This window comes from Acromyrmex echinatior, chromosome 5 (assembly GCF_024713525.1).
Source record: "Acromyrmex echinatior isolate Ae372 chromosome 5, ASM2471352v2, whole genome shotgun sequence".
Taxonomy (NCBI): Eukaryota; Metazoa; Arthropoda; class Insecta; order Hymenoptera; family Formicidae; genus Acromyrmex; species Acromyrmex echinatior.
The window spans coordinates 11,213,016-11,240,686 of NC_141856.1; the positions used below are offsets into that span (position 1 = coordinate 11,213,016).

At 34.9% G+C, this 27,671-nt stretch overlaps 1 protein-coding gene and 1 long non-coding RNA gene across 2 annotated transcripts in view; both read left to right on the forward strand.

Moving 5' to 3' along the window:
• Positions 1 to 27,671, forward strand: part of LOC105153601 (uncharacterized) — a 170,208-nt gene that overhangs the window by 23,690 nt on the left and 118,847 nt on the right. The window lies entirely within an intron of this gene.
• Positions 1,641 to 27,671, forward strand: part of LOC105153600 (uncharacterized) — a 52,512-nt gene continuing 26,481 nt past the window's right edge. The window contains exon 1 of the long non-coding RNA XR_015545132.1: positions 1,641 to 4,230. This is a non-coding gene — a long non-coding RNA (uncharacterized LOC105153600). The remainder of the gene's footprint in view (positions 4,231 to 27,671) is intronic.

A 27,671-nucleotide genomic window follows, 5' to 3' on the forward strand; every position in this document is an offset into this window, starting at 1 on the left:
TTTGATGATCAAGCCTTGCAAAGAGGATAGAATAAACTTTAAGTCTGAAAATGAATACAAGACTTTTTTTCATCTACTTTTAAGTGTTTAGTCTATTTTACGGTACCAGAATTTTATTTTAAAAGTTATAAGACAAAGGATAAAAATTATAACATTATCTAAGGTTAAAACTGGAGGAAAATATTTAATCAAACTTTCGTTAAAAAAAAAAAAGAACGTTTGAAATTAGTCATCAAATCTTTAAATGGCTTAAATGAAAGAAAGCAGAAGCAACTTGTTAAACATCTCAGGATATCTGACATGCTTATCTAAATCACGGTTAATGCGTTTCTTATACACATCCTTTTTCCGATGGGGCGCACATTTTTACGCGCGTCTAATCGCGAGCTTGAAAGACACGGATACGAGGAAAACACGGCCGCTTTGTACTGACTTCCGGTGGCGAGTTAATAAATTTTAATTCGCGCAGTTACGCATTGCGCAGCGCAGTTGCGGGTACGACTCGCGAAAAGGTAAAGAGACAAAGCGTGAGATGGACGCGGACGTTTTGCTCACATTCTGTTCGCGCTCGTGACGTTCCGCGCGCGTTCGTTTCGCCTTCTGTGAATCGTTAATCGTAATTTAATAGGCAGATTTACGGTTTTTGCCGGAACGGTATCGCGGTGCTCCCGCGTTTTCCTTCCGCACGCGCGCAACCCGGGCGGGGCAGTTTTCACGCACAGCACGAACGTTGTTTACGCGGCCGCGTACCTCGCCGGTCGTTTGTCAACCGTTAAACACCGGTCACCCTCGCTCCTCTCCCATTTTCTCCCCTGTACACCTCGTGGCCGATAACGCGGCTCTCTTGATTAACGAGACATCCCATATATATCCGGCCCCCCAGCTAAAGGGTCCTTCCTCCCTCCCTCCCCCTTCGCCCCGCATATCATGAAAAAGGGTGGAAAGGGGATCGCATTGTTGCATTCGTGCTTTACTGCATATTGCGAACGGACTGGCGCCTCACGCACTTACCGTTCCCAAGTTCTCAATAGGATGTACCCATATCGATGCGTTTCTGATGATAGCAATAATTTTTTTAGAAACATATTTACACATACTTTTTCAATGTAAAAAGCCCTACGAAAAACATTTGTTACTTGTTAGGAAACAAAATGTTGATAAAAATTTATTGTTCAGTGTAATGAAATTATTTTTATAACGTACAAGGAAATTTTTTATGAAAAAAGTCTTATTTGTAGAAAATAAACATTAGCAATTTTATACAATGAATAAATTCTGTTCTTACATTAATAAACATGCAAACATATTCTTGATTTTACAAGCTAAATTTCTCTGTACGAATACTTTTTGAGCATCCAAACAATACAATTTTTAATTTTCGCTTATTTTTCAGACGATATATTTTCTATAATTGATACACATCTTTTTGGTATATATATATTAATATATTATATATATATATATATATATATATATATATATATAATTTTTAAGTTTAAGAAACATACAGTCTATTTTATTCTTTACGAATAAATTGTTAATTACACAGCAAGAAATGATCGTCAATTAAACGTTGACTCGACATCAAATTGATGTTGAAATCATCGATATTGATTCAACATCAATTCGATGGCTCCTTTCTCGCTGTGGATATTTATTTTTTAAAAATAAAGTTTTTTTAAAAAATATTTTCTCTACATGAATACTTTTTGCACTCACTGTATATTATAAATCTACTGCAAATCTTTACAAAAAGTTTCTTGATTATTATAAACAATGATACTACAAAATGTGTTAACCACTCGTAAATTGGCGTATCGATATTCCATTTGTAACATTCCACTTTCCGAATGAATGAAAGCATTCCATTCAATTTAAACGGACTTAAAGTATAGTTGTGTCTTCGCTACACTTAGCACTGCAATGCGGTCTGCGCTTAACTCTGTAACGTGCACGCAATCCCGCGATAAAACGCATCTTGCGTGCTACGACATTCGTTAAAATAACAAGACATTCGTGACGAGCTGTGTATCCGCACATACGAAAGGAAAGGATGGCTATCGAGCATCAAAACTCGAACTGTCGATGACAAATGGAGAGAGATTGGAATTATCGGTATTCAGATCAATTTTTCAGATCTTACGGTAGTTGAGTAAAGTGATTATAATCGTCGATGTGTGTCGGAAACATCTTTCTCTTTTTCTTTACACAGTTTGAACATGTGATTTCTTTATCTTTAATTTTTGTTTCTTACATGACAATAATGAATATCAACTATATTAATGTATTATATCTAAATAACCCCCCCCCCCGTGAAACGCATAATTTTTATATATAATAAAAAGCATCCGTGGAAGCCTCAAGAATATTAATATATTAAATATATTATTTATGTACCTGATAGAGCATATCATTTCAGGATGCGTTACTAAATGAACGCTCTCATTTCCTCTTTCTCTTTCACCGTTACCAAAAGTAAAATTTCTTCAATGGCAAGCAGAATTCCTTCGACTGATCGCATCGTAAATTTCGTCCGCGTTTACATTCCGCTTTGATCCCACGTGGGCCCCGCATATACACAATCCGGAGTTGATTTATATCCGTTCCCACCGTAAAACCTTTCGAAAAAAAGAGCTATACGAAAGAGCTCGGTCGGCGAAACGTTACACGCTAATGCTTCGAAGGATTCGAGCGTGTAAGAAAAAGAAAGGAGATTCGAGGAACATGTAACACCGGTTCGTCGCGCGGTGTGCAGTGGCACGCTTGATTGGACTTCGCGTTTCACCGGTTGACGATCGATCGCGGGATCTCGGCGGACTTCGATCGACGCTACGCGATATCGCATATATCGCATATAATCGTAGAACGTATACTTTGTCATCGCCAATGCCATTGCCGCCGGCAACCCTTCAATAGTTCTATCGTTCGTCGAGATGAATGTAACGAGCAATGTGGACAGTCCTCGTTAAGGCTTGTGAGTTACTCAAGCGGAACTTCTGAATGCAATTTTTTTTATAACTCTAAATTGATATGATTAAAATCTCATATATATATATATATTTTTATGAATGGGTATTAAATATGTCTAATATCTTTTCATAGAAATATATATATTTATAAAGAATACATTTTATTTATATTTAATTACTTATATGCTTGTAAAATTAAAAGTCAATTTTTCGTCTTTAGAGATACAAATAGTTCATTATAAAACGAAATTAAAAATTGAACGGAAGAATTGGAGAAAACTTATTTTACCTTTTGTATAATTCTTTTGAGTTAGATTTTATATAATTACATGTTCTAGAAAGAATGAAATTCCATTGATATTCTAGCAAAATATTGAACAAGGAAAATATTTATCTCTAAGATTTTGGAAAGATTGAGCCACGTTAAAGAGATTTCAATTGGAAAATTAAATTGTTGGCATAAAAAAGATTTTTCATACGTAAGATTTTTGTATAATAGAAAAACCGTAGCTTGACGCAGTCATATAGTTTTCAATATCCTCGGCGATTCCCAGGATCGCTCTGTCCTATCGTTACAAAAAAAAAAAAAGATTACCCTCGATAAAAATCGTATCCGTATGCAGCATTTGAGTGGAGTCTAACCTTCGCCCGTGCATTGAGTAATGCGTCTGGTTCGGCTTTAACTCTGCCGACTGCACAAGCGATGTGCACGCATGTGTCCCGTACGTCGCTTCGTGTCCCCGCAGACTCATCGTTTTAATGCGAGTACGAGCACATCGATCGGCGATCGATGTGCGTACAATGTACGTACGTACGCGCGTGAGCGATAAGCAGCGCCGGTCAGTCGGGTCCGGCGAATTTTCGATATATATACGTGTGGTGCGTTTTCCATCACCACACCCTCTCTTCTATTCAGCAGGGGTATTTATGTCGAGCACGCGATCATTTTTGCCAGGCGCCGCCAGGATTATTAACGCACCGACGTCGCATTGCGCCATCCCGGCCACGGCATGTCTAATCGACTGTATGCGCGGCTGTGGCGACTGCGGCTGCGATCTCGCGGACGAGTCGGGCGAGTTAATCACTCGTTGGAACACTACGAGCGCGATCGCGACATTTTTGCGGAGCGCGAACGAGCGAACGGTGGCGAGCCTCGCGTATTCTAGACACGGGAATGCTTAATCTCCATACGGCCCGTCGGATGTTTCTCCCTTTTTTTCCATCTAGCTGCCAGTCGAGAGAACCACTATATATGTGCTCGGTGAGCATCAGAATGCAATTTATATACGTTGTTAATTGCGAAACAGCGCAGTCCAGTGTTTCGCAAAAGGAGATTAAGAAAATGTGTGAGTGGATTAAATTTTATGATGATTCTCATGTGCAGTTTTTTTTTTTTTTTTTTTTGGGCAGATTATGTGCTGTAAGAAAGTTCTATTTATAATAGATTTATCGAAAATCTTCAGTGTGCACACGTAACATTTCTGTAATTCAAAAGCGAGTGAGTCTCGCAATTGTGACTCTTTTGCTTTCTCAGGATTCTAATATATACTGTACATACATTTTTGTAATGATTAATACGTCCAGTTTTATTATATAATAAAACCGTACATCACATCGTTTATATAAACTGGATAATTTTCATGTTTCATTTAACATTTTTTTAACGCCATGATTAAAATAATTTTCCAGTATATTATTTTATTCTAACTCTATTAAATTAGAGTAAAGATAAGTACACAATAAAATAACAATTAATAAATTTAACTTTCTAATTATAAGTGGAAATCAGATCTGAGACTCTCTTTATCAGAAATAAGAATAAATCAAAAGTAAGAGAAAGAATCCTATTTTCGATCGAAGCGGATTTTGATGCTTTGTGGCGATTATGTCGCTATTATTTCAGCTGCAAAAACTTTTAAAGATTTAAAGACATAAGAATTTCGTGTTCCGATAAGCTGCGAGAGAATATACACGAATATCGGAGATTTGCTCAGCTGTTCGGAGTAAAAAAAAAAGACAACACAAAGACAAACGCAGAGGAAAAACCGGTGAGCGAAAACAATGAAATAAATAGCAAAACTAATAACGTATCTAAACGGCATTTAATTTAATATACGTTGCCATTAATTCGATATTGCAATAAAATATAATATAGCACGCGCTGCAATTCGATATTAAGAAATATGGGATATAGCCGCTGTATCTTGCACAGGCAAGCAAATAAAGCTGAAAGATCGTGTACATTTAAAATCTTTAATGCTATATATATGATTTACAATGAGTGCAAAACAACATCTGGCATAAAGGTCGAATTGAATGCTAAGTCCACAATGATACGATAGGCAGCTCGGGAATGCGCTCCGATAAAGTCCGCCCCGATTTCGATAACGCATGTATATCCCTTTGATGAAGAGATAGTGAAAGCATTTGCTCGCTCGTATGGTATTGCATATGTACGCGGTTAATCAACGTTTCATCGTACAAGTTATGTGGCCGCCTTCTGATCGATTACTAATTGAATATTAAATTACTCGATATATTTCTTCATTTCTTTACTCGCACAAATAGCCAATTCATAAATTGCCTCTTGAAAGCTACGACGTTCGTAAGAAAATGCATAAAGAACTCGGATTTCCAGCTGCGAAAATCAGGCTTGAAATCCGGTTGTTATCTACTGAATTTGTTCAAATGAGATATGTTTCAATTATCCGACATCATATATATGTATTATTGCTACGTTATATTAAATACGTGACACGTACGAACAAGAGTTCTCTTAGTTTTACAGTCCCACTGGGAAAATTAAATCCATTCTTAAAAAGCGTGTGTTATACGATATAGAATTAAAATTATAACTATATTGATTGTGTTCTCACATATACGGTCTAAAATAAGATTCTTATTGTTAAAATTATAATTTCTTTTATGTACGTTACATGTGAGAGGTACACAGTTTATATTTTTTTTTTCTATCTTTAATATCAAAAGTATCAAAATCTCACAAAACATTATGCGTATTATAAGAGAATTACTACTTATATGTACGTCGCAATGTAATCTCGTTTCTTTAGAATGTATATATTAGGTGTTGGAATTAATTCGTAGCGTTTTTAATGAAAGAATGTTATTTATTTCACATGAGCATTAAAAAATACATTAATGAAAGTACTTCCCATCACTTGTAAAACGCTACGAATTAATTCCAACACCTAATAAAATTTTTAAGAGTTCTTGAGCAGAATATCTTTAGAGAGCTGATCAATTTTTTCTCTACTTTTACCGTCATACCAGCGTCTAGAGTTCTAGAACGATACACGAGAATGATGCAACGGATACGGTGACATGTACGCACCGTGCGTTTCTATCACGCGGTGCGTATATCAAACCGCGGTGCGCTTTACGCGCGTCATTCGTTATGACGCCGGGCGGATAATGAGCACTTGGAAAAATTTATGCCCTGGACGCCTAGGATCGAAAGTGACCTCGGATATAATGGGCGTGAGGGAATTTAATGAGCCTGCTCTCGTACGAGCCCTTTTGCTATATCGTGGATAGCGTTATATCGCAGCTGTTCGATACGCGATACCGGGATGATGATTATAGAAGAGAAGGAGGAAGAAAGAACGGGCACAGCGAGAGTAACCAAAAGAAAGAGAACTTGAGGAGAAATATCCGAAGAGAAGCGCAGAAGGAAGAGAGATGAGAGGAGGGATAGAAAGGTGCATGGACGAAGGGCAGGGCGGATGGGAAAGATATGCGAGGAAGGTAATAAGGAGAAACGGAGCAAAAGAGTGGGTTCTTCTTGGCCGTGTGGTTACGATCGACGAAACGAGAGAGAAAAAAAGGGCAAGGGTGGGAATTAAATGGGGCGGGCTCTTGATTAGTTTGGCTACTCACCCCCGGTTGGTCGCGCAGGACTTACCCGAGGGTACTCCCACGCTTAATCCAGCATTATGAATATTTTCTCCTCGTCGGTGGCGTTACCCCAATAGCAGGAAGAGCGTGTGGAATGTGATAGAGAGAAGTGGAGGAAAAAAGAGAAAAAGAGAAAAGGAAAGGTTGGACAGACGAAAGGAAGCAGAAAGTCCGGTTCGTGGTCAGGGCAGGTTGATGTCTTGTATGTGTTCTATATTTTGTACGTGTCCCATTGTGGCGTTCGTAACGAGAAACAGCCCTATATTTTTCGCGCTGACCGAAACGACGCGTAACTTGCATGTAACTCAGCTAGAAATAATTCGAAAAATTTAATCACGACGAAATAAAATATACCATGCAACGCGTGCCATGCTATCGGATTTCGATTAACGGAAAATAGATGAAATAATCGGACTAACTAAATATTAAATTAATTTTCGAGTATCTTTTAATCTACATTTTGAGAGAGAAAGATATATGTTTGCGATTATGATACAGTTGAGGAAGTTAGACTTAGGTAAAGTTTGTCTTGAGACACACTTGAATTTTGTTTTCTTTTTGCATAATCGATTTTTTTTAATAAACTTGTATATATATATATATATATACAATATATAAATAATTTTTTCAATTTTATAATATTCACAGAAGTGAGAGAAGAACGATTATTTACGTAAAAAAATTGAAAAACTTAAATTCTAAACAATATATTTTTGTGAGATTATGATTAAGAATTAGAAAATGTTATTTAGAAAATATTATTTAGAAATACTATATATAGATATTATTTAGAAAATACTATTCTTGGACATACTAAAACACGATGTAGATGACAAAACCTTATATTTTTTTATAATGATTTAATAAGATATGCACTCCTTCGAAATTCTTTATTTTTGTTGCTTTTTTAAATTCGATTTAATATATCAGAGATATGTGAATGTTAATTCACATTTTACACGCTATTTTTAATATTCATTTCTAAATTTAATTTATTTCCAGATAATATATTAGGTGTTGGAATTAATTCGTAGCGTTTTACAAGTGATGGGAAGTACTTTCATTAATGTATTTTTTAATGCTCATGTGAAATAAATAACATTCTTTCATTAAAAACGCTACGAATTAATTCCAACACCTAATATTTATCTCAATTTTTTTAAATCGCTAAATTATATCTACAAATAGTAAGAGCAAAAAGTATTCGTACAAGGAAATTTGTTATAAAAAAAATCTTATTTGTAGAGAATAAACATTAATTAGCATACAATTAAATATATTCTGTTCTTGTATTAACAAACGAACTACGCATGATTTTAGAAGCTAAATTTCTCGTTTGTATGAATACTTTTTGAACATTCAAATTTCAACAATATAATTTTTAATTTTCGCTTATTTTTCAAATGATATATTTTCTATAATTAATATACATCTTTTTGATATATATAATTTTAAGAAATATACAGTCTATTTTATACTTTATGAATAAATTGTTAATTATCCAGCAAGAAATGATCAATTAAATGTCGAATCAACATCGAATTATCGTATCAATATCGATTTGATGACTCATTTCTCGCTGAATAATATTTAATTTTTAAAAATAAAGTTTTTTAAAAATATATTTTTTCTGTAGAAGTACTTTTTGTATTCACTGGAAATACGATGATTTCAGCATCATCACAATTATTTTTTGTTGAATAATTGCGCCTGTATTCACTTGTTTTCAAAATATTCAGAACTTTTTAAAAATTGCCTGGACACAAATAACTCCAATATACACGATGAAGGTTAAGATACAAGAAGTGGAATATTATTTCATAGCATACCAAATATTTCTTAAGACATGCGGCATTGATATGTGTTTGGTAACCGTACGACGAGCGTTACAAGGTTGCGAACACAAGGTCGCTGTGTGTTGTTATTCGTTTGGAGACTCGAGTCGATATAGGTAATGGCGCGTGTCGTTCTGCGTGTTGTCACGTTCCCTATCGAAACACGAATTCCTCCTACGAACAATTAACTCGACTGTTTATCTGTGCGATTAACTCCCAGCGCTAATGATTTTAAATTTATAGATTATTATAAGAAATTTTTATATAAGGACTGATAATTTGAATCGGGAGATACCTTTCATTAATATCCAAGTCACTGAATTAAATTAAATAAAATTAAAAAGTTTTTGATAACTAATGCTGGATGTTGCGATTAATGTTTATTGTATATAACAATTAATTGGACATTTTAATCCTTGGTTAGGATTCTCTTCAGTAATTACATTGATAACAAAATTAAAATACTATATATACAAAATTGATTACAATTATACGCAATTGGATCATTAAATTGTATTTAAGATTACAAAAAATATTTCTTTATCGTTATGTGAACTGTGAATGATAAAATATCTGAATGAAGTCAATTCGCATCTATATATGTCCAATAATGTCTATTAAATTTTCAAATTTACTAAATAATAAAATCTGAATCAATGAAATGAAGATTGAAATTTAACTAAAGGTAATCAAATTAAATTAAAACCTTATATAGCAGTTTATTTTAAAGATAAACACATTATGTGATATTGATAGTATGCTTGTCATGGATCTAATAAGATCATATCAAGCAATAACACAACAAGGTACTTCATAAAATTAAGGAAGAGGGAGAAAGCATCAAGTTTTATTATAGAAACCAAAGTAGTGTATAAGGGATCTAAAAACGTGTCACTTTGTACGTTTAAGTCACTTTTTTGTTTATGTATACGATATTAATCGTTTGTTTGAAAAAAGCTTTCTTTATCTAAAATTTTTGTCAGTTGAAATTGTATGTAAATTCCAATCTATGCGCAGTGATTACGCAGTAATTAGTAGTTTAAACAATTAATATTTAAAAATTTGTTTTTATAATTAATATTTAAAATAATAATATAATTAATATTTAAAAATCGCTTTTCTATTTATTTTAACGTCAAAATGGTGATCAGTCATGAGTTAATTTAAAATGACGTTAACGTGACCTGTTCACGGAAATCAAATTGATCAGGTGATTATATTTAATTTTAATACAATATATTCATTTGATCGAAAGATTTTTTTTTCTCACTGTATGTAGAAAAGCGAATAAATATGTTGAACAGAAAGATTGAGGATAATCCTAAGGACAAACGGAACGAATTAATTCCTTTTCACAGTTCTCCGTTCAGTAGTCAGGCGTTAAATACATTTATGCGGTTTTCTTAATTCTTCTTGGAGTATTGCGAATGGAATTTCGCTCGTCGTTTGCCACCGAGCATGCGAATCTCGCGTGTTTCGAGAAAATCATCTCTTCTCACTGCCGTCGAAGAAAGAGAAAGAGAAAGAGAGAAGTAGAAGAAGAAGGAGGAGAGAGAGAGAGAGAGAGAATGAGTTCGTCGTCGTTTTACGACTAAAAGGGGCCACCCTCTCGTCGATCCTTCGGGTGGAATGAATCTCTTGCTGGGTAATTAGGCAGATTACTTTCCGGAGTCGTTCGAGTCCCGGTTTCTTACTCCGTAGTCCGCAGTAGGTGCAGTATATATTTCGTCTACGTCGGTAGTCGGGGGTTGCAGGACAATTAAAGGAAGAAATTCTTCGGGCTTGTGGGGCGAGAGAGCCTCGGCGTGACGTCTGTAGGCGAATTCGGTGCGGCCGATTCGAGCGCGGCTTAAATTCACCGCAGAGCTAATCGACCAAAAGGCGCGTTCCTAGCGGAAGTAATGTCGCGCTTAAAGGTCTCTTCTACCCCCGGCTACTATTCAGAAACACCGCGGCGATTACCGAAAATATCGTTGCGACGGGAAAGATCTCTTTCTCTCTCGTCATCAGCAATAGGAAAAGGACCTCGAGGGTGAAGGAGGTGCGAAAGAGAAAGACACAAGGGTTACAGGGAGAGGGGGAGAGAGAGAGAGAGAGCCACTACGCGCGAATATACCATTTTTATTTATGACCGAAAGAAGATCCAGACCTCCTTCGACCGTGCCGGTGCGGCGGTCGCTTCCCGTTAATTAAATAATATTTCTCGTGAAGCCCGCGGGAAGCACCAACGTAAAGCCTCACGATAAGAGCCGCGGGGGGAAATCGCGTCTTGACGGGAAAGGGAGAAAGAAAGAGAGAGAAAGAGAGAGAGAATGGCCCCGCTAAGAGCACTTATTGCAGTATTGAGATCGTAACTCAGAGGCCAGAAACCCGTCATAAACGCACCTCATGCGTCGGACCATTGGCTACTCTCTCTCTTTCTTCTTTTCTTCCCTTTGTCGTTTTCTTTTACTGGTACCTCCTTCCCAGATTCCTCTCGATACTGTGCGGGAGGATATGTTTAACAATCGCCTACGTACGGCGACGACAAAAAAAATCAAGTGCCTATTTGGAGTCGAAGTTGTATAGAAAAGCTCTGTGTGCTTCCTTTCATTCCGTTTTGTACATACTCATTGCATGATCAGAGAACGACATAATTTGCGGCTATAGGCATACTTTCAATCTCGCACTTCCTCTTTCCCACACTTTATGCATCATAAAACTAACAACTTTATTGTTAATAATTGTCTAAAATTTTTCGGTTACATTTTCTAATTTTGAAAACGAAAAATATTCTGTATTCTAATTTTACAGAAATACACTATGCAAAATTAAAGAGTCCTTAATAATTCTTAAAAATAATATAATATTTTACTCCGTTATTTTCTGCTGAGACTCAATGTTTAGAAGTTCTATTATCATCATTCGTTGCTGCGTCTTTATCGCATCGTTCTGTTTATTACAAATAGAGATTATTCAATTCACTATTAATAAAAAGTTAATGTATGTGTGTGATGTCCATGAAATGTCAACTGCCTTTACTCAATAAACGGGTCGTATATCGCGTCAGCGTGTGTTTCTTCCTCGTGCTAGAGCCTGTATTCCGCTATTAACGAATAGCTGTGGCGTGCACATGAGCGTGTAATAATGCGAATCGCAATAACGATTCGCACACGCGACGCGATGTAGTGATGGTGATCGCGGCTTGATAACAGCGATTTACATCCCATAATCTAGCTCAAGTTATCGAGCTTCACACTATCAACTTCAAATCAGGTTTTAGACATCGCATTTGTCTGAAATAATATAGTGAATACTTCGTATTTTATTACGCAACGTGATAACGGACCGTTTGGTCCATCTATCACGACCTATATTATCATTTTACAACTTTCCCAGAGCTTGTATATTTCACTCGAGAGAAATGAGAAGGTCATGATGCGTGTCAGTGCTTAGCAATTTAGTAGCTCATTGATAAAAATCGTGATCTCCACTTAACATTTTTTTTTTACAAAAACAAAAATGCTTGCATAATTTTTCTCATTCAGAGATTTTTTTTTTTAGTAGAAAAAGTTCATTATTTTAGTTAATAAAATGTGTATAATGTGTCATGAGAAATATAATTTTTTGTATTAAAATAGAGTGTACTTGATTGATTTTGCAATTGGAGAGAAAATTTTAGTTAATTTTGGAATAGTGTCATTTTTAATTAAATATGACTAATAGATATAATTGTATTTGTATGTGTAATAGTAAAAATTTGAAGATCTAAATCTTTTTTGTTTTTCTCCTTACAATAATAGAGATGATTTATCTTCTTTTGCAATTAGATCCATTTTTTTCTCTTGGATTTTATAGGATATGTACATTTTCTAAATTCAATTCGTAATCAAGGAATTAAGGAATCCACAGGTTAAATTATATCTAATCTTTTACATTTTGGATATATAGCTGCTTTTGTATATTGATTACTCAATTATTGTAACTTACACATAAACATAGTATGATTGGATTTAGTGTATTAATAGTGTATAGTGCATTTTCTCTGATCAATATAAAGAGAATTTTTTTAAAGAACGAAAGAGTGTGTAAATCTTAATTTGAATCTTAATTAAAATATATTAAATATTAATAAAATTATAATCGAGATAACTTTTTATAAGATTTTTTTATACAAATATTTATTGAAACACTGTATGTACACAAATGTATGTACTGAATCTGATAAATAGTTAAGCGGATATATAACAATCAATAATGAGATCTACAGTAATAACATTTCTACAAAATAAGATACTAACTGCACGAGAAATTTTTTTTCATCAAACCGATAATTATCTCCTGTAAATCTTGCGAAATTTATAACTCGCTTCAGATTTATCTGACAATGAGATAAACGATATCCACGTAACAATTCCGATCCCAGTAGGTACGCTTTATAAAGTCGCAGGACCAGTAACCATTATTTTTTCTTCGCCGTCTTTAAACCGGCTCTAAAACTGATAGAAGAAGATCGAATTCGATTATTTCAAAGGTAATAATTAATTATGCGCCATTAGCTTAATGGCGGAGAGGAAGACGGGAGCCGGTCTCCATCGTGTTTGGCAACGAGCGAGTTAAGATTGGATGTGGGCCTGAAAGAGTGAATATAAAACTTCAAGTATTCGCTCTTCTTTCTGCCAACGTAGAGGAGTAAGAACGGACGATCTTCACGTGGCCGTTAACCCTTTAAGTGTCGGCTGTGAACTCGATCTACTCGTTAGGTTATCGCAAGCCGTTCCGACAGCTGGGAGAATGGCGCAGAATGTACTACAGGTAATCGAGAGGAGAGTAGTGGAACCTGCCAGATATCGTTGGGAAAGGCGAGCAGGTTTTAGTGATTATCGGGACATTTGCTTAATATAATTCTATATATATATATATATATATATATATATATATAGAATTATAGTGCCTCTTTCTCTTTCTTTTTTTATCTCCATTTTATCAAGTCTCATTTTTAAATGTTGAAATCGTGCAAATGAAAGAAAACGACAACAATTTTAAAATAGAGAAGAACGCAGTATTATATGATTAATCTAGATACAATGGTCCCCTTAATCTCTCTGATATTAAATGATTATAATCATTTAACATAAAAGATAAAGTATTAATAATTAAAACTTAGCCATTATTCATTAAGGACCTCAAAATATTGCCAAGTTCATCGATTGTTCTCAGATTTACTATTAAGATCCTTTATTGATTTGTGCTGACGTTTTTTTAAGCTTCTTAGAAGCGCATTGTGAATTTGATCTTTTAATGATTTGGATACCATTTCTCAATATTTTTTATGTGATATTTTCCGTCATTAAATTTTTCCGTCTTCATAGGTTCTTAATAATAATAAAACACTGATTGTTGATATAAAGAATTTACGTAAAATATATCAACTATAATTAATATTTATACTATAGTCATTAAAATTAATATTTTTTAAATAAAAACTACATATATTTAAAAAAAATTATAACAGAATCATTTTAAATCTTACTCTCGTCAAAATTATCCATTGATTGTACGTACATACATTAATTAATTCTCTGAAATTTCTTTGTTTTGCTGAACTTCAGGATATTCCTGTTGATTTTGATCTTTACTTGCAGCACGTAAAAAAGAGATGGTAAAATTAATATCTGTAAAATACATCAAAATTATATACTTATATTAATTATATGTATTTATATATATACTTTTTTATATACTCAAAAATAATAAACTCATAAAAATAAGGGCCTGCACACAATGAAAAAAATATTGAGAACATGAAGAAATATTAAATACTGGAAAAATAAAATTAAATATACAGATTAAATGTAACACACAATGAATATAAATAATTAATAAATAGTAATAAGGCTCTGTAGGTATAAAACAATGTAGTCAAAAGAAGAACAAAGAGTCAGTAAGCAAAGAACTTTAATTTAAATTAAATCATAAAATTCACATAACAATGAATAAGATATGAGACATATATTATATTTTATTTGTATCCATTGCATAAAACATTTAATCTACTAAATTTTTTTTTATTTATTTAATATTTAATATTTATTTCTATTCCTAATATTATATTTTTTCCATCGTGCATAAGACTTAATATAAAGAAGGGTCATATAACAAGATTTTTACATTACATAAGATTATATGATACCATCATGTCAAAATTTCACAATTAATGTTTATTACCTGAAGCAGCAGGCCGTGCATCATCCGCGGATAATAATACATCATATATCTTATCAGCTTTATGATCATATAACGTAACTTTTTCCATTTTAAGCAAACAGTCATCGAGCAATCGTGAAATAAAATAAGAAAATTCAAAATAAAAATATTTTATAAGATTGATGTTGACTTTATGAACTTTCTGCTTCAAAGATAATCATTTAAATTTTATATTAATTCTGTATCTTTCACGTGTGAAAAAAAATCAGCTGTAACCGTTATGGCTTTATTTTCTATTGCTTGATTATTAATCAAGTTATATTACATGAAATGTAAATGGGAAAGTTATAATACTTTCTCCTCTATGTAATGCCCGGGCTGATGCAAATTAACCGCGCCCTCGCGCGCGATTGCAATTAACGTAATTGCACTCGTTAGAGATGAGAAGCGACAAGACCGGCAAAAAATATTCGGAAGTTCCGCGCGGGATAAAAGGGTTAATTTCTTTTCCATAATGCTCGCGTGACGACGTTCTTTCGAATCATGCTTATCCGATAATGATACGAGTCTTCAGGAATGCTGTTCGCGTTATGCCAATGGAATTGCGTTTTTTCTCTGTGTTTACACAGCATCGCTAGTTTTTGCACGTATTGGCAATATGTGCCTGTAAATACTCAAAGTGTGCTCAAGTGTGTTCCGATCTCTCTATGTGTAAGTGCAATTCGCGCTGTCTTGATGTACGTGCAGAAATCGGGCGTGTGTAATTGACTGTCTGTCACGTCTCACGCATAAATTCCCGCGAAATGAAATGGAGATTATCTTATCTTCATCTAAGCTTCAGCCTTTGACTGCTGCTAGCTGTAGGTGTACATATAACGACATAACTAAGAAGAACCTGATTCCAAAACGCACTGAATTAAATTGCGACGTCGTTCGCGTTTGAGGTCTCACTTGTAACAGTCTCTAAAATTGCTACTTTAATGATTGGAAATTTTTATTCGATAGTGTCGATCTCGCAACAATTTCGAACATAAAACAAAATGATAATTGAATAAAATTTCATAACAACATGTGCCTCTTTAGGATGAAGGCATGTATTAAGAGCAATAAAGTTTTTTTGATCGTTATTAATCTATCATTTGGTACATGAATTTTTTATTGAATTTAATAATCACTTAATTATAGAACTTTATTACAATAAACTCGGATAATGATCCAGTTGCGTTTTTACCTACGTTTCTTTTTTTTTGTCCGTTTCGATGATTGCTACCTGTGCATCAATTTATTTGTCGAGCACCCTGTATTTATTCCTCGTTCCTTGTATTATGTCTCGTTTTCATCCTTATATCTCTCATCTCGCATCTCGTTGCTCGTTGGTCCAGACGGTCCAGACGTCGCGACGCCGGTATTCTCTCGTACACGAGCACTTCTCATGCATTTCCCGCAGATGCAATACGCGCGCACGGTGGTAGATAGGTGGCTAGAGAATGACTGAACCAAATTGCGGAGGTGGGACGGGCAGGAAAACGGGCGCCGAGACGCCAGACGCCGCGCCGGGCGCCGGCTGTCCTAGACTCGGGACAATGACCGCGATGTTTGTCGGGCGAAATGGTAGAAAAAGGGAACCGAGCCAGGGGATGAGGATGCCTACCCACTACGTATTTTCGAGGTACTTCGGACAAGTACGTCCCGTCGCGAAGAAAGAAAGACCCGTTGTAACGGGACGACGAGAACGAGAGAAAAGGGAGTTCCCGCTGCCAAATGTTGGTGGCGAGGTGAGAGACGGTGTTTCAATTTCCAACGGAGAGACAATCTCAATGTAGGCTACAATTACAACAAAATGGTCATTTCGTCTTGGCGACGATATCATCTGTCATATAATCCATCGACGAGCTTACCGTTGTTGTCTATTTTTTCGCTGAAGTACGGCTTCTATTTTCTTTTATGGATGGCTTTCTCCTCGTTAAACAGTTTATGTGTATTGCACAATAAATTTTAGAAAAGCGATAAATAACTTCCTATGGCTGACAGCCATTCCAAGATAATGATGGATCAGAAGTCATGACATTCGGAGAACTTTCTCTACATTTCGAATCCGCGCAATTACTTTACGTCGTAACATCGTTAATTTCAACGGCATTCACATCATTATTAAGAAATAAGGTCAGTCAAGATAATTGTGGGGGCAAGGCAAACGCGACATGTCCTAATAATGTAATTGACGGCTTTCATAATTTCTCTTAATGAACTAGTTTAGGGGGGAGGGGGGTGCTATTCTGTATCACTTACCAATAGTTGTCCAATAATAACCAATAGTTGTATAAATTATATTATGATACAATAAAATCTTGTAGCATGGAATGAAGCAAGGAAATTGAGGATATCCGGTTCAAGAATTTATAATATTTTTATTTATTTCAAAAATGTAAAGCCAAATTGAAAACAAAAATCGAAATCTTATTTTTATCCAAAAGAAATTAAAAAAAATTAAATTATAAAAAATAATAAGGCTCAATAAATTAAAATAAATAAATAAAACAAAGGACTACGAGCCTAAACAATCAATATAAAATAACAATTTGTATTAAATAGTTAAAAAATGAAATAAAACATGTCATGAAATCAGAAAACGCAAAATTTAATTTGACAGTCAGCAAATGAACAAAAACAAATTAAAAATAAGTACAACAAATGTACTTATTGAAACGGATTGATGCAAGAACAATTTGCGAGAGGAATATGAAAATGTTACAATCCGAAAAGTGTAATAATGTGGTTTTATCGTTCATCCTCAATGCCCTTGGTTGGATATTCGCCCCATGAAATTATTTTTGGAGCAAATGGTCCAGTGTAACAATGAACTATTCAAAGTGCCAACCCGTATCTCCCAAAGCTCTGTCAAATGTTGGCAAAGTACTGGCACCATACGGGCAGTGTTCAAAGTACTAACTATGGCCAACCCGTTTCTCCCAAAGCTCTGCCAAGTGTTGGCAGAGTATTGGCACTACACGGACTGTATTCAAAGTACTAACTGTGGCCAACCCGTATCTTCCAAAGCTCTGCCAACACTTGGCAGAGTTTTAGGAGATACGGGTTTGTCATCATAAAATCAATTTGTATTAAGCCAGAGTTACGCCAGTACTGGATCAACACTTGTATGCCAGTGCTATTTCGATACGGGTGCAGTACTAAAGTGACCAATACTATGCCTGTACAGATCGACCAACTGTAGCAAGCCATTATTGGCACAGTACTGCGCCCGTTGTCAGTAATGGCTTAAGTCGGAAATTTTCAATTGGGATATTACGAACGGCTAAACCATTATTTTACAACAACTACTGTATTATTGGAAAGTATTCCGTCACGATTACCTCTATTTGTCCTACACAAAAATAATTCAGTCACATACATCGCGAAAAAGGAACCGAGAAAATGCTAGATGTATTGAATGCATTCGATAGCGCACTGCGACAATCATTCTCTAGGTGCATTCGAGCATCAACAGTCAAAGCCGCAAATGCGCCGCTGCAGTCGCACGCAAGTAATTCCAACCATTAACGGTCTGCGTCGATCTCATCGTTACGATTTCGCATCTGAGAGAAGAAACGAAAGCACGATTCTTGGTGCCTATTAGACTACCAATCGCTACCGCATGCTTATACAGAACTGATGTATGTGTACGCAAGCGAGGTAGCTGCCGTGAGAAAAGACTGGCCGCAATATAAGGAGAGAAGAAATAAAAAGCCGCGGCGTTGGCTTACGCCCACACGCTGCAGAATGTGTACCTATCTACCTACCTACCGTACACGAACCGATCGCTATTTAGATATTCCGCGCAGACGGAGATGATCGCGCGTGAACGCGCGGCGTATGTTTCGTGCGAGCGAAAGCAAGCACCACGATTCACGAAAGATTCGTGGCCGCATCGGATTCACGTACCGTGACCGGATATTATCTCAATTGAATGGAGATTGTTGAATGGCATTTAAGCAGGCTTTGGTGAACAATCGCAGCTGTAGGTTAATCGAAACAATATTTTGCGATACGTTGCAATCGAACAGTTGCGATATTTGAAGATACTGAATGTCTTACTGAATGCTATTGTACTACAGGGAAGAATGATTCTTCTGGAAATTATAGCTGAAAATTTAGCTATCCACGAAGAAAAATAATTGAGATTTTTACCTTAGAAAATTATAATAGTAAAAATATTCTGGCTATTTTTAACAAATTTGTGATAAATTTTATTTGCCTAAAAATAAAAATACCGGAGATTTCAGATAAAATATACATTATGATTATATTACATCATTTCAAGTGACTATTATCTCATAGTAAGATAAATCATACTTTCAGTAAAGTAAATTATACTTACAGTAAAGTAAATCGTACTATTTTTAAGATTAATGAACACAAACAACTCTTAGAACTTTTATACATATATATTTTTTACTACACAGTAAAGTAAATTTTGTCAATGCTAAAGAAACAATATTCGATAAAATAAATTCTACTATTAAGATGATTTGATACATGAAAAAACAGTATAGTTGGCCTACACAGAAATCTGGTAATGCGAACCAGATTAAATAGTAAAATATGGAACAACTATTTACATGGCTGCTTGAATCATAATACAATAATTAGATTGGGTTATGTTGCAGCAATGACAATATATTTATCATATATATATTTTTGTAGGTGTGGTAAGTCGCTTTTGCAATTTAATTTATAGCATGATGTAACAAGAAATTAATTCTTATTAGTAATTTAATTCTTATTATTATATGATACATCATGCTTTATAATGTCGTGATTGACGCAACTATACGGATATATAACTTATTCTTAGTAAATGATTCTCAATCAAATTTTAGTTGTCAGATCGCGCCTAAATCTTTACATTGACGCAGTTGACACATCAAAGTAAATAAATTGTATCAACCATACACATTCCTATCACATGAAGATAACTAGGAAGATGTTTCTATTGTTCACAACTAAATATTTTTAGTTATGTGAACTATATATTTTTTTTCCATGTAAATTATAAATTTACTTTACGACGACAATCTCATATACCAGAAATGTAAAGAAAATTTTACACAAGTAGGCACGTATCCCTATATGAACTTGAATTTCATAAAGTTTACTAGAATTCTAGCATATATTACTGTAGATTTTTCTCCATGCATGGTAACTTGACGTTACAACGAAGCCAACGCTTGGCCGATCTATAACTATTGGCCAACATTTTATTAATCGGTATTGGGCTAATACTAATTGCCAGAATTACGATATTGACGTAGTATCCGGTAGCATTATCGACAGCTGGCACTTGGCCTTACAATCGGTTCAGTGCTGGGCATGATTAATGTTAGCACTGCCTCAATAGAAATAGTGAATTTAAAAGATACGCCATTGAAAAACAACTAGATATTGTGTTAGTCGGGTATATGATGATTCGGCGTGTCGCACAGAAGAATCATCACGCGGAAGAATCACCATTCACCGATATTGACCGTCCATGCGCGTAGGGGGATTTAAGGGTCACACGCCGGCTGGTGGATCAGATCACCAGCGTAGCTAGGTAAGGGGTAGGGCAGTAAATTAATTACGGCTTAAAACATCGTTAGGATTCGCCGCAGCCGACGGTGGGTTCGGTTATTAGCGCAGTACATCATATCTCCGCCATTCCGCACCTCCTCTAGCTGCGACCGGCTTTCACGCGTTGCTTTTTCGTGCGTATGTTTTTGTCCTTTTCGCGTTACTGCCGGACATATGTTCCATAGAAAGGGAAAGAGGGGGAGGGAGAGAGAGTAGAATTATACGGTAGAATAACACACATTGGATACATGGAACGGGCGCGCTTCTGTCCGCACGATGTCTCATTCGGATTGCTGTCGCGCACGTTCGTCCGGTCTTAGTCGCGAAAACGGCCATTGTATGTCCCACCGTCGTCGAGAACGCAGAATAATCTAATAAAACACCGACATTATAAGCTTAACGGTGCTGGAACGACTTTACCCGTCTCGTCTATTTCCTTTCCGAATAATCATATTTTGTTCTATGTAGGTTCTTTCTTTTTTTTCTCCTCCTTTCTCCATCTCTTTCTCTTTCCTGCTTCTTCTCTGCTCGTCCAGTTGTTTATTTGCGTTACCGTTATATTTCGCAATTTTTTATAATTTGTATATTTCACATTTAATACTTAAGATTATTTTTTACATATAAAAAATCTTAAGAACATTTAATATTTAAGATTATCTTTTACATGTAACAAATTCTTAAGAACGTACAATAGAGATAAAATTCAATTTAAGTATTAATTTAACAGCACAATTTTGATTTTTTTTATTATTATGTTCATCTATTAAAAAAATATTTTATGAGAGAATATATAATTGAAGATTTAAAATAATTTAAACAATAATAAGTTATATATAAATAACTGATACATAAATAAAATCATCAGATAAGTAAGGAAACATCAAATACGATCAAAACTAGATATTAGTACATAATATTTTTATATAAATTTTAAATGTATTTTTCAGTTATGTAAACTGCGCCGCGATTATTATCGGACTTGGAACACAATTAAACTGATGTTGAAATAATATCACAATTTAAATTGATCATCGATTATATACATAATAATAATGTATGCAATTATAGCATTAGTTATACATGAAACACAAGAACTTATTACGAAAAATATTATTTGAATCAGGATTCAATTATACGCGGGTGTTTTTTTTCCAATTCGACTACTGAAGTATATGGTAATTTATCATAATAACACATATATACATACGAGAAATCCATTTAGTCGAATATGACATATATAGAATACGCATACACATACACACGCAAACACACACAACACACACACACACACACACACACACACACACACACACACACATACACATACACATATGTATATGAAGAGAAAATGCATTGAAATGCGAGCATGCTATATATAAAACTGAAAGCTGTACTTAAACTTTATATATACATCTAAATATTATTAAGCCAACCTTAGGGTTACCAATATCTAACCTTAACCGTATATTTGGCATTTTCATACTTAAATACTTGATTTATTCAATACATTATATATATTAATTTAATACTTTAATTAATATTATAATTTTTATATTTAAATAAATATTTCGTACATTTATTTTTCTACTTTATAAATAAATCTTTTTAAGATACTTGCATTTAAGTGTTATATACCTCATACATGCATGTCTTTGGTCATTTTGGATCAGCTTGTACGCGCGTACAATCTATGATCTTTCTCGATGAAGTGACAAGTCTCACGAAGCAAGGAAGACGATAAAAATTTACTTGTGCCGGGCTTCTCTCCATCCTGTTCGACTACTCGTGCATCCCACGCGCTTCGGTCGTCGACGTGCGACCGTTCTCGCCCGAGGGGATGCAAAATTGTAAAATACCGGCGAACGACCTGTGGCAATTGCGGAGATATCGACAAGTCGGCGGCGTAGAGTGTGCAAAAATCGCGGGCCGTTTAGCTCAGTTGCGGCGATTAAGCCCGACGTATAATTGGCGGCTTAACGTCGCCATACGCATCTGCACAATTTTCTGTGCCCACGCATCCCACGCTTTGAATCGCGCTCGGAAGGTTGGCGAGTTTAAGCTACCGCACAATGGAAAAGGGATTATCCCTTTTGCGGGAATACTCTAACTCCCCTCTTGCGTCATGAATGATGTATAATAATGCCTCCAATTGATGGTAAATTCAACGTTAAAGAGCATCCGAGATGACCGCGTCAGTTATGCGGTTATGATAATCATGCCCGGTGAAAAACTTGATTGTTATTACTGACAAGTTTTATACTCTTACTTAATAAGGAAAACGATCGAAATATCATTTTCAACCGGTTATTTTCAATTCTTGCATATGCAAATATTTCCGGGATATACTGGAAATGCGCATATCCCATTTTGTTCTGTCTACTTAATGATCTATGGCTCATAAAGTTTGCAGTGAGAGGTTATTTTAGTTTTCCTTAAATGTCGACAGTTGAGAGATGAAAAAGTTGATTCACTGTTTGTGTTTAAATAGTCTGCTATTTTTACTTCTGCATTAGTGTAATAATTTTTATTACGCTAATGCAGAATAAAATTTATTATTACAATTTTTAAAAATCTTAGATTTTATTATTGTATCGTCGATCTTTTTCTTTGGCTTTGCTTTTCTTGTGACTTGGAAATTTACTCATCAAGAAGATTATATATCTCGCTTATTTTCTTGAGCAATAAACGTGGCCTCCAAACAGAAGTGCACTTAAGCGGCTGCTTTCTTGCATTTACGAAATTACGGTTGTTACATTGTCGCAAACATTAACTGCGTTTCGTGACATAAATTCAACCTGCTTGTTTTTCTCTTGAAAGTAGAGTGGTAAGCTGAAAGTAGAGCGCAACGGGGTGCCAGCGACCTGTCGCTGGTCGTTGCAATGCTTTATAGTCTTTATACTCCTGTTTTGCCGAAAGTAGCAACACGCCGTTGGCTGCACCGCGAATGCATGCAAGAACCGGGCAAGAACAACGTCATCGTTCGACAGAAAAACCGGTCGATTTTGGCCCCCTGATGTATGCGATCATACGCGTCGCCGCGTGCATTTGCGATGCAATCAGGTCGGCTTTCACTTAAGTACTCACGGCTCACGTTAAGCGGATTATCATCGATTGTTAGGAATACGTCATTGTGATAAAATACGCAGATTATTGTTCACGTAAAAAAAAAGCGGAAATGTATCGAGATCAATTGGCCGGATTTTTTCCCGCGGTCGCTTTACCTTCTGGCTTTTCATTAACACGTTCTAATTTACCACGATCTTGAAAAGGTGATGTTTCGCGCGGCAAAGAAATTCGCACGATTTCTCCCGATAGCACTGATTCTCGGCTTTAGTAATCCTATATATGCTCCTCATTATTATCCACTTTTAAAAGATTGTCTTTGATCACTTTAATTTAATGTTTTTAAGGCTTTCTACTTTTCTTATTTTATTTCATATGTTTCGTATTATAAACTTGGGCTTTATTTTTCCTTTATAACTTTATAACTTAAATGAATTATATATATATATATTTTTAAAAATAGTTTAAACAAGCTTAATAAATTTATTAAAGTTTATGAAGACAAAAATCAACATGATAAGAATAATAATGTCATATATAAAGTAAAGTTATTCTTTATTTGTTAATTTCAGATTGTATCTCTGCGTTGTAGCACTGAAGAAGGCTTTGTAAGCCGAAACGTTTGTTAATTACATTAATTTTAAATTAATTTAATTATAGCTCGAAATAACCTATGACGTTATGTTAATTTTTAAGAAAATATACGAGCATTTTTTACCCCATATTTTTTTTGTTCATTATAACCTTTGGAAATAAGTAAATTTTGTATATAATGTTGAAATATATTGTACTATAATAAAATATATTATAAAATACATTTACACAATATATACATTTTACTTATTAAGAAATGCAGATAATATAGAAGAGAATAAAATAAAAACCAGTTTGCTATTTTACATAAGTATCGATTATGAAATTCATGAAAGTAATAATTTTAATTTTTATTTAAAAAATTAATATAACTACACATTTTTTTTTTCTTTTGAAATTTTACCGTATGTTTATTTTTCCTATTCCAGATAGTTTATCATTTTTTACAATAAAATAATATACGATACTTTCCACGAGCGACGCATATGACTTGTGTTTGCGTTACCTTCTTGCATAATCCGATAATACGTGTTTTTGCATCACGAAGCGTGATAAAAATTCGAAGATAAGATGGAAACGCGACGCGTTAAGTGAGTAGGAGAGAAAGGGGGAATGGGGATCGAGGAGAGTATTGCGAAAAAATCGCTGCGAGATCGGATACCATACGAAGGTAGAGAAGGATGAGAAGGCAGCGGGGTATTTTGCTCTGCTTCTTTTGCCGCGTACGAAGACACGAGGGATCGACAAGTGCGGCCGTACGTGGTACGCGATAACGATCGATCGCCAGTACCTCGTTTCTTCCGTCCCGTCTCGCGCCACCTCACCCGCGCGAGGTCCACGATTCTTCGCGCAAACGGTATCGAATTTCATATGTGTACCTAGGAATGCGGGATCGTGTAACTCTATACGTTGGTCACGCACGGAGGAATCGCTTTGCGTCGTAGGATTGGGCCGGGAGCGTGCGTCTCGTATTATGCGTGCGTACCGCGATGATCGAAGACGGATTTACGAAGCAACGGATGAATCTTCCATCGCCGGTAACAAGCTTCATATCCGGCCGCTACGCGAGCAGACTTCTTGATTTTCCCCAAGAAAGCGGAGAGAAAATCGAAAGTCGTGGTCGTCTATTCCCTCGATGTGCGATCCAATTTTCAATTTATCAAGAAATCGTATGCAACTTCATTAACTTTGATTAGAGATTGAATTCGAGATTAGATACCGCTGTTTATACATATATTATATGTGAATGATATATTATATTTATTTTACATATCTATCACAAACTATATTTGCTCGCTGAAAAATTTCAATTATTTTGAGAAGTGAAAATTTTCAATCATTTTTTTTTAACATCAAAATAAAGCGAATTTTGAAAGAAAAACAAATAAATTCATTTTTTGATCGGAAAAGTATTAATTTTATATTACAAAAATATGAAATAATGTTAATACAAAGAAATTAGTTATTGTAAATTACTATGCAATAAATTAACAATTAAAATTACGATTTTATTAAGGACAAGATGTAAGATTAAATTAAATTTTGCAAGTCTTATAGAATTTATTGTAATGAGATTATATCGTGTTATAATAATGGCGAGTGCAGGATACTACGAGATAGTCTGAAGTCTGCCCTTGGCTTCATAGTGCATTTTTATGGGATTGCAGCTCGGACGTTGGATGCACATCGTGGTCTTACAACGATGAATGTGCACTGGATAGAAAGCTCGATGGTCGCTTCGCCTGTATCCATTCTTCTTATGCATTCCGCAGGCATACGTTTGCGAAGAAAGGCGCGCCGTGATACGCTATGAAAATTATCAATCGATGAAAAAGCCGCTGTACATCAGGCTTTGTTCAGAATTCAGTTTTGCTTCATGTTAAAATTCTTTTTTTAACAACGATCCGTTGTTAATATTATTAATTTGTTCATCATTATTAATTTCCTAAGTTTACAATTTCTCTCAAATAATAATATCTAATGTCACTTATTTTTTTATTTGTATAGAAGACTTAGTATAGACGTGAACGAAATCTGTAAAGAACTATTTAAAAAAAGACGTTTAATTTAAAGACTCATCTTATATTTATAGACGGCGTTCAGAGATTTAAAAAAGTTGTAAAAACTCGCTCTTTGATTGAACTTGCTCCTGGTCCTTTCGAAGCTCGTTTTTTACGTGGGATAATTTTGAGGGTGGTGACCGAGCCGTGACCATTGCGAGGGAAAAGTTGTCTAGAAGAAGGAGTAGTGCCATCGCGATTCCATTTCGATTGCGTTACTTTTCGCACTCCTCACATTTTCCGTCTCACTTCAGTAGTCACCTCTTGTTTTACACACTAAAAGTCACAAAACTTTTATCGGCGCCTCATTGTCGCGAATATATATATTTGTTTATTTCATAAATTTATGAAAAGATCTTTTCTAGTATTCTTTCAGATTTTTCATTACGAGACAAAAAATATTCTTCACTTACTTAATTTTATCTCAATTTAATGAAACAATATTAAAATTACATTAATAACTCCAATTCTCCTTTCTTGAATAAAATAAGATTGACTTATTGAAACAAGAGTAACATATATAAATTTATATTGTATATTTTTACGTTTAAAATATAATAAATCTTAATGTTATAATACACAATGCTGACACCATAGTGTTTAGCACAAAATCTTTTTTTTTAGATTATTTTATTCTAGATATTAATGATTTTTTATTTAAGAGTAAAATATTCCCTTGTTAACAATAAATATGGTAGTCTTTGAATTAGTCTTATTTTATAATAGATCGAAGAATTTAGATCCGGAAATCTTTTTTATGTTTGTACGTGCTAAATATTATTCTTTTAAATCATACATATATATCCAATTAACTTTATATATGAAAATCTTGTCATTTTGTCATATATAAAGTTTAATTATAATGACACATTTTGATAATTTATTCAAAATTGGCAAGAAAGAATTATCGTACTTTGAAATTTCACCAGTGAATTGCCGGAAAAGACTACTTTTCACGGTCAATTACCCTGATCCTGATTATTACAATCGCGATGTTACTCTCGACCGCGAGCCACATTTTGCATTAAAACACGGACTATGCTTCCTCTAGTGGTAAATGCTTCAACTTATAAAGCAAAGTAACTTCCCTCAGAAGTCGGTCTCCTTCACACAGGAGCACTGTCTTTATATTGCCGAGCTGTTGTAGGAAACGCATTCTCGGCGTCGGTAGAATGCGAATAAATTTATTCGCGTGAGCATTTAATGCGGGAATCGTACTTCCTTTTTTTCATAGTGAAAATTAAAGTGCCTATTACCGTCGACGATTGCCGTGTGAGCCGTGTCATTTCGCGAAACGGCGCACGCGATACAAACAGTCTCGTCGGGCTAGATGAATGGAACGGTCAAGAGAGGAAAGTCGTTTGTCAGGAGGAGGAACAGGTGTAGAAAGAGGAGGAGGTAGAAAAGAGAATGAGGCGTAGAGAGCAGGAGGCGGCGCGTTA